General features: G+C 44.6%; 1 non-coding gene across 1 annotated transcript; it reads left to right on the forward strand.

Annotated features, from left to right (window-relative positions):
* Nucleotides 1-2,115: 2,115 nt before the first annotated feature.
* Nucleotides 2,116-2,190, forward strand: Trnas-cga (transfer RNA serine (anticodon CGA)). Its single transcript has one exon. It is a non-coding gene; the product is annotated as a tRNA-Ser (tRNA).
* Nucleotides 2,191-9,239: the final 7,049 nt, after the last annotated feature.

Genomic DNA, 9,239 nt, shown 5'->3' on the forward strand with positions numbered 1-9,239 from the left:
GCACAGCCTACAAACCTGTTCACAAAATAATGCGACAGACACGCAAACAACTAATAAATTGGCAAAAAATAATACATGTATAACACTATGTAAATACGCTCACAATGCTTAAACAGCCGAAAATAATGCAGTGCACAAACACTCATTGCACATAAAATCGCTTTCAAACTATAGTCAACCGTGACGTATCAGCGAACTGCTCCCCTTCAGAACTCCAAGGCACGCATGTCAGGTGGTGCACTCACGCTGGTCCCATATGCAAGACACTTTTGGGCATGCGTGTTTACTATTGCTGGCACAATATCCCTCTACCTATGGATACTGACATCACAGGTCACACTGTGGAAATCTGTTCCAGAACAACATCGATGCTTTCTCTCTAGACTTACCTCCATTCTATCCACCAGCCCAGCACAGGCTGAGTCCTTTTCCCGCCATTTTCCTCCCAGACCGCCATCTTGGATTACATCACAGAAAGGAGAACAGCGCCCTCTGGTGGCAGTACTGTGTACTAGGTCAGTTGGACTCCAGACCTCATTGTGAACACACTGGATGAAGGTAGTGCCTCAAATTGTTTAAATAAAAACTTACATCCATCCTCTCCAGCACAGGCTGAGTCCTTTCTCAGCCAATTCCTATGAAGAGGTGGCGGTTGGATGACTTAGGTTAGTGGAGGTAGCCCATGTGACCTGTTTTACTGCCATTTTCTTAGGTTAGCCGATGTAGCCATGGTGTGTTGCATTGTCCTGATGGAATTTGAATTTCCAGCAATTTTCTTGGGGAGGGGAGGGCAGGGGAGGGGAGGGGAGGGGAGGAGGGAGCGGAGGAGGTTATGTTAGTGGAGGTAGTCCAGTTAACCTATTTTCCTGCTAGAATTTGAACTTCCCACCATGATGTCATTGCGACATTGCTATATCTATCACCGTCATCTTGGATCCGCCATCTTGAATAAATTTGGCAATAATGGAGAGTGGTGTGACACATAGGTTGCTTCACTACTTCCGTATATAGGGAAAGATTACGCAGCGCATTCCTCTTTAAGAAATCGCATTTGAAAGTCGGTTATTTGTGAGAAAATCTCGTTGTGCCTAGTGGAAGAAGGAGACGTGTTGCAATTCGAGAGCGGTCAGGTCGTGGCCTATGGAGACCGCAGTTCACTGTTCCGCCGTATTGCTGATCCTGTCGAAATGGATATCAATTAGTCTCAGTCGAATATGGATTCGATGGGTTCAGGATGGCCATAGCGTCTTCTAGGATCTCAGCCCAATGCACCTAACGTCCCATGAGAAGGGTGTATCATTCGTTCTGCCTGTCAATATCGAACAGCCACTTCACACAGCTTGGGTCAGAAATGGGGTTTGTTAGCAACAAGTATCCACACAGACCACGCGACGACGTTTGAAGCAACGCAGACCACAACCACTGTTGCAGCTTCTCTTGATTCAGCACCAGAGAGGCAGGAGGGACACTGCGTCTTTCCAAATGAGTCCCAGTTCTACGTAAGGCATCGTGGTCTCGCCTGTGTGAGCAGGTTCCTAGTTACATAAAGAGCCAGCACGAGGAGTGAGTATATGGGTGCCGTTGGGTACAAACGTAATCACTTATGATTTGCATAGGCCGTAATTTGACGTTGCTTCGCTTCTGACCTCTTAAGGCCAGTGGCTGCGCTCTGTCTTTGAGACTTCCTTGACAACATCATTCAAAAAATAACGTACGACTGTATGTTGCCCGTGGTGTGCTGATCAACCTCCGTACAGAGGGTGTTAGCGTTGCCCTGGCCATCACGTTCTCCAGATCTCACCTATCGTGCACTAAGATTCACATCCTGCTCACCTTCCGCATCGCCTCCCCCCTTCTCATCCTCCCCAACAGATCACCTACAACTTCAATCACGTATTCTTTTGCTATATTATATGCACGCAGCAAACGATATTTCTCTGTTTCCTATCTTTGCAGGTACCTCGTCTCCTACCTTCCAAACTTTACAGAAGCTGTCCTGCGAACCTTGCAGAACTAGCACTCCTGCAAGGTTCGCAGGAGAGCTTCTGTAAAGTTTGGAAGGTAGGAGACGAGGTAGTGGCGGAATTAAAGATGTGAGGACCGGGCGTGAGTCGTGCTTGGATAGCTCAGTTGGTAGAGCACTTGCCCGCGAAAGGCAAAGGTCCCGAGTTCGAGTCTCGGTCCGACACACAGTTTTAATCTGCCAGGAAGTTTAGAGCTGCATATCGTCTAGTCGTATGTTTACATTAACTCATAACCAACAGGAAATCTAATAGTGAAGTGCAAATCTGGAAACAAGGACTGGCATATCGCTGTTACAGGTAACGTATTAAAATTACGGTTACCATAATGCATCAGGAATCAAATAATTACGGTCCACCGCCGCCTGTAGTGAACCTGGACCACAGACTGTAGTGCCAGACGCAGACCTGTGCAGAACGCAAATTATTTACAGCTCAGGAGCCTTCGCCGGGTCGTTAGCGACTGACTGCCCCTTCGACTCGCGAGTGATATACGCCTGGCCTTCGGACGCCAGTTTCCTGCGGCCGGACACGCCCGAGCGGCGGCGGCCCACACTCGCATCCTGTTTCACCGCCGTATTTTTTCGGATCCCGTTCGACAAGTTTCCTATCGTGAAGTCGTTAATTTTAAGGTTCCAGTAAAATTTATAGCCACAGAATGTTGCGAAACTGTAAATTTTGTCGCTGTCGTAAATTAAATTCAAAGGGTTCAGGACCATCAAAAATTAGCTGTATAAGACCCCTATTCGTGGTTCAGAATATCAAATCATCGACGCAGAAAAGTAACCGATTTCAAATCTGACCGTTGACAAGAATGGCTTGCAACAGGATTGTAACGAATTCATACGAACTTGAATAGTGACTGCAAATTTTTCAGTATTTATTGAGGCTGGCTGTAAGCTGTTTACATACATCTCTGCTCTTCCAGGGTTGAAGATAACCATCCCTATAATAACAGAGATTACATGATTCTTCTTTTAGCTGTTAGCATGGATGCGACCATATAGACTGCGAGATTTACGCACGCTCTCATTTGTTTAAGCGTACTATTCGCTTCGCTATTCCTCGAACCAGTTATCTTCTTCTTCTGGTACGATTCTTATGCTCGCTATGCTCTGTAGTTGATGCATCACTGCTTAGGTTCAATAGGAACTCTATACAGGGTGTACCATAATTAATGGCGTAAACGCATACAGTTGAAAGTACATGATACTAGAAGCAAAAATGTCTCAGTAAACATAGGGTCGGAAATGCTTATCTTAAGAGTTACGAGCAATTTTTCATCTTCGATACTATGAAGCAAATCTCTTCTACCGCAAGCTCTTTGCTTTCCATATTTTGGGAAATGATAATATGGACCAAAACAAGAAAAAAAATGTATGGCAAACATGTGCTCTAAAATACATGCCTTAAGAGTTATGAACACTTGTTCATCTTCGGTACTTGGGAATACGACTCTTCTAATGAACAAGTGCTCATAACTTTAAAGATATGCATTTTAGAGCACAAGTTCACTGGACATTTTTTTCTTGATTTAGACTATATTATCAATTCCCAAAATATGGAAAGCAAAGAGCCTGCAGTAGAAGGGAGATGCTTCACAGTATCGAAGATGAAAAATTGCTCTTAGCTCTTAAGGTAAGCATTTTCGACCCTGTGTTTACTGAGACTTTTTTTGCTTCTAGTATCGTGTACTTTCAACTGTATGCGTTTACGCCATTAATTATGATACACCCTGTATAATGAGAAATGTACTTCACACAATACTAACGTTCATTACATTAAATATTATTGTCATTTTATTATGGCTCCTCTGTATAGCTGATGTACTATGCACATTGAAATGTTAATAGTAAACAATACCTCTAAGAATAGTAAGACTTAAGAGAATATCATAAATGTCAGTAAAACAATTACATAATTACGTTATCTTGGGAAATTAAGATTTTCCGTGTTACCGAATAATACACTGACCACTCAGAACATTATGACCATCTACCTAATATCCGTTATGTCCACCTTTCACACAGATGTGTTCCACCTGGTTCAGCTCTGTCAAGTTGGGGGGCCTGCACATCAATTGGAACTCGCCACTGTGTTTATCGAACCACTCCATCACACCCCTTGCCTCGTGACATGGTGCATTATCTTGTTAAAAAATGCCACTCTGCCCTCAGGAAACTTTATCGCCATGAAGGGGTGTACGTGGTCTGCAATCAGAGTACGATACACCTTGGCTGCCATGGCGCCTTGCAAGAGCTGCGCTCGACCCTCGAAAGCCCACGTGAATGTTCTCTAGTGCGCAACAGAGCCGCCGCCAGTTTGTCTCCGTCCCGCAAGACAGATGTCACAGAGCTGTTCCGCTGGAAGCCGACGGATTCGCTCCCTCCTATCGGCATGGTGAAGAAGGCATGAGGATTCACCGGACCATGCAACGCTCTGCCACTGCGCCAACGTCTAGTCCGATGGTTACGTGCCCATTTCAGTCGTAGTTGCGGATGTAGCAGTGTCAACATTGGCGCCTGCATGGGCCGTCGGCTGCGGAGGTTCATCGTTAGGAGCGTTCGGTGCACTGTGTGTTCAGACACACTTGAACTCTGTCCAGCATGAAAGTCTGATGTTACTTCCGCCACATCTCGCCTCCTGTCCTCTTTCAGCAGTCTGCCCAGCCTACGACATCCGACATGTGTAATGAGGTTCAAATGGTTCAAATGGCTCTGAGCACTATGGGACTTAACATCTATGGTCATCAGTCCCCTAGAACTTAGAACTACTTAAACCTAACTAACCTAAGGACAGCACACAACACCCAGCCATCACGAGGCAGAGAAAATCCTTGACCCCGCCGGGAATCGAACCCGGGATCCCGGGCGTGGGAAGCGAGAACGCTACCGCACGACCACGAAATGCGGGCTGTGTAATGAGGGGTGGCTACCGAACCCCAGGACGTCTGGACGTTGTTTCACCTGGGTTTCGCCACGTGTTGAAAACACTCGCCGCAGTACTCTTCGAACACCCGATAAGTCGTGTAGTTTCCGAAATTCTCCTGCCGAGCCTCCGTGACATCACAACCTGCCTTCGGTCAAACTCAGATAGAACGCGCGCCTTCCCTATTCTACACGTGGACAGGACGCTCACTGATACTACGTGCATTCCTCGCCATGTGACGCTCCCGTCGTCTGGATAATAGTTTATATCGCCTGAACGGGGATATTATGACAGCAGATCAGTGATCATAATGTACTGGCTGATCAACGTATTTTATTTATGACAAAACATAGATGTTGAACAAAGTAACATGAAATCCTAGCATAAGACCTCGCTCATGTAGCTATGTTTTACATGTAATTCACGAGTATTTTCTTCTGGTTTCCCCACGGAGGTATATTAGTGGGATATGACATTAAAGACTTACGCCAAACGTCGACCTGAAGCCGGTGCCTCCATGTTAGATGCCCCCAAAATCCGAGCAGACTGCTGTATAGGATCGGTCCTTGCTCTTATTCAGTTGTGTTCACGCAACAGTGTATGAAGCAGAGAATGTTACAGTGCTTTCGAGATTAACGGAGCGTCATGATGGCATTTACAGACGTTTTTATGTTATTAAATGTTTATTTTATCCATTAATATATCGCGTTTCGTATCGTTAATGAGACTTTGTTTTTGTTATACACTGCGCATAACGAGGAAGAGTCGTACCGATATGAAAGGCCTGCTTTCGTAATCCAGCATTTTCTTTACTACCGAATGACGAAACCAATGTTCAATTTATGTAGTCTTACCGAAAATGCTGAGAAAATACTTTGAAATGTTTGATCGATTTCCAAACTTTCCTTCTCATTGCGTTCATCCAGACAGCATTTCAAGTGGGATTTATAGTAAATCTAAAGTCAAACAACAGAAATAAAACCACTGTAGTAAAGACAAGCAGCGTAATCAAAATTTACGTAGTACACACATCATTAAAAGTTTTGCATTAACCCGGTTCCCAGAACTCCTGAAGATATGCTCTGACTGTCGATATTGTATCGCAGACACATTCCCTTTGACTGTTCAGAGATGTCACTAAACCCACCCAAAGATGTAAACAATGACACCCGATCAGTTCTGTCATTCCACCAGGAAGGAGGTACACGACTCATGTTGTTTGTAGTTCAACCATGCCTAGACGGTCAATACCGCGGTTCGATCGCGTTCGCATTGTTACTTTGTGCCAGGAAGGGCTCTCAGCAAGGGAAGTGTCCATGCGTCTCGGAGTGAACCAAAGCGATGTTGTTCGGACGTGGAGGAGATACAGAGAGACAGGAACTGTCGATGACATGCCTCGCTCAGGCCACCCAAGGGCTACTACTGCAGTGGATCAGCGTTACTTACGGATTATGGCTCGGAGGAACCCTGACACCAACGCCAACATGTAGAATAATGCTTTTCGTGCAGACAGAGGTCGTCAAACTGTGCGCAATAGTCTGCATGATGCTCAACTTCACTAACGACGTCAATGGCAAGGTCCATCTTTGCAAGCATGACATCATACAGCGCGGTACAGATGGACCCAACAACATGCCGAATGGACTGCTCACGATTGGCATCACATTCTCTTCACCGATGAGTGTCGCATATGTCTTCAACCAGACAATCGGCGGAGACGTGATTGGAGGCAACCCAGTCAGGCTGGACACCTTAGACACACTGTCCAGCGAGTGTAGCAAGGTGGAGGTTCCCTGGTGTTTTGGGGTGGCATTATGTGGGGTCGACGTACACCGTTGGTGGTCATGGGAGGCGCCGTAACGGCTGTACGATACGTAAATGCCAACCTGCGACCGATAGTGCAACCATATCGGCAGCATATTGGCGAGGCATTCCTCTTCATTGATGACAATTAGCGCCCCCATCGTGCACATTTTGTGAATGCCTTCCATCAGGATAACGACATCGCTCGATTAGAGTGGCCAGCATGCTCTCCAGACATCAATCCTATCAAACATGCCTGGAATACATTGAAAATGGCTGTTTATGGACTACGTGACCCACCAACCACTCTGAGGGATCTACAGCGAATCGCCGTTGAGAAGTGGGATAATCTGGACCAACAGTGTCTTGATGAACTTGTGGACAGTATCCCATGACGAATACAGGCATGCACAATGTAAGAGGGCGTGCTACTGGGTATTAGAGGTACCGTTGTCTACAGCAACTGGACCACCACCTGTGAGGTTTTCATTGTATGATGGTACAACATGCAATGTGTGGTGTTCATGTACAACAAAAAGGCGGAAATGATGTTTATGTTAATCTCTGTTCCTATTTCCTGAACAGGTTCCAGAACTTTCGGAACCGAGGTGATGTAAAACTTTTTTTGGTGTGTGTATATGCAGAATAAAATATGTTTTGAACTACACCACAAAAGAATTGAAAGGGTACAGTACCACCCAACATTGAAAATAGGTACAACATACTTCATTATTTTAGTCAGAACAACACATTTTTTTCTAATAATAACTCAATTTCAATTAATACAGCGAAGCCGGATACCAGTGTGGGAAAGAATGACAATTTATTCATTTATTTGATCACATGTGCACTCCCACAAAATAAATCCCTACATCCAGTTTGGTGAGATCTGTGAAATGAATGAATGTATAGTGGTCTGCTAACCGCAGATAGTGAATGTGAATATATGATCATCTTTGAGACGATCCTTTGGCCACCTTTGGTGGGACCAAAGAGATGAAATTTACCTGAGCTTTGAGCGCCTGAAATGTGGCTGACCAATACGGTAGCAAGGTGCTCCCCCACTTCGACAGAGGTGCGACAGGACCTGAAGAACGGCCATGTTTCAGCACTCTGCCGCTGGATCTTGTGCTGTTAAGACCTGTCTTAGTTGTGCTCCATAAAGACAAAAGAATGGAGGCATGGTATGCATGTGGAATATTTAAGAGTAGTTTGAAATAATAATTTCTCTGTTTCAGGAACTTTAGTGGGGAGAATATTAATGGGATCGTAGTAATGTTCGGAAGTGACCAACGGTCACAATGAAACCACGTGTAGCAATAAGTTGAAATATTTAAGAAATAGCGTGTGTACTATAAGTTGAAATATTTAAGAAATAGCGTGTGCAGGACTTGAAATTAGAGGTGAGTACTTCCACGTGGTGAGTACTGTGTGAGTCTCAATCTGTGTATGAGACAAAGGGTAAAGAGAAGTACTCGTCCATGGTATCAGTTGAGGACTCGTGTGTGTGATGAATATGTTCTTAATATTACTTTGCGAGATATGTTTCCGTGCGACGCTTGATTCAAACTATAACACTCTGAGAGAGAAACAAGGTGAGTCAGCCGTCTATCCAGCAACGCCACTTGGCTTGCATTGCACAGGAAGACGTGCATATATCTCCAGAGTTCATAGTAGGAAAGTAGAATTACGAAGTGGGACAGTGTCGTGTGAAACTGGGATAAATATTAATTGAAGTGGGAAAGCTGAAAGTGATAATGTTGTGACTATTCCCTGTCTTGTATTTCATGTTGCAGTGTGGTGTATGTCATGTAATTTAAGTATGTGTGGTTTGCATGGGAGAGTAGCAAGGTAGTTTCAGAGGTAGTGGGTATGCATGTTCCTTTTGTACCGCTCGGTCTGGAGGAAAGTTTCGTGATGATGGTTGTGAGAGTCGAAGTGTGAGATATAGCAAAAGATCCACCATCCTATCCAGAAAGTGCACTGTAGCGTTAAATAATTACGAGACCATAAGATAGAGATTCACCAATGTAAAGCCATGCCCACTGGGCGGAATTTCTCACGTGTTATTGTTGTAGGTTATAGAATTTGTGTGTTTAGGTTATAGAATTTATCGGAATAAATAAGACAGTGAAAAGAAAAAGATTGGTGGCCTTTTCCTTCGAATTGTATTTTGTCATGATATCCAGAATTTATAATGTGTGCGCCACTCATATTCAGTGCGATGGCCACGTGTTGATAAAAGCCGTTAAATAAAAAAGAAAGAAAATGTGGTATTGCCAGTGCGTAGTGAACAGTCTGAGTCCTGTAAATTACTGATAGTCAGATGTGCGTTTCCGTTGCGTATTATTCATACAGGAGGATAATTTGTAACTTAATTGTGAGTACGAGAGTTCATGTTACTCGATAAATAAGAATGAATCCACTCGCTTGGCAGACCACTCATCTTGCAGGCCTGACTGCTTGATGCCACAGTATGAGCAAGGC

Source organism: Schistocerca serialis, chromosome 1, assembly GCF_023864345.2.
Source record: "Schistocerca serialis cubense isolate TAMUIC-IGC-003099 chromosome 1, iqSchSeri2.2, whole genome shotgun sequence".
Taxonomy (NCBI): Eukaryota; Metazoa; Arthropoda; class Insecta; order Orthoptera; family Acrididae; genus Schistocerca; species Schistocerca serialis.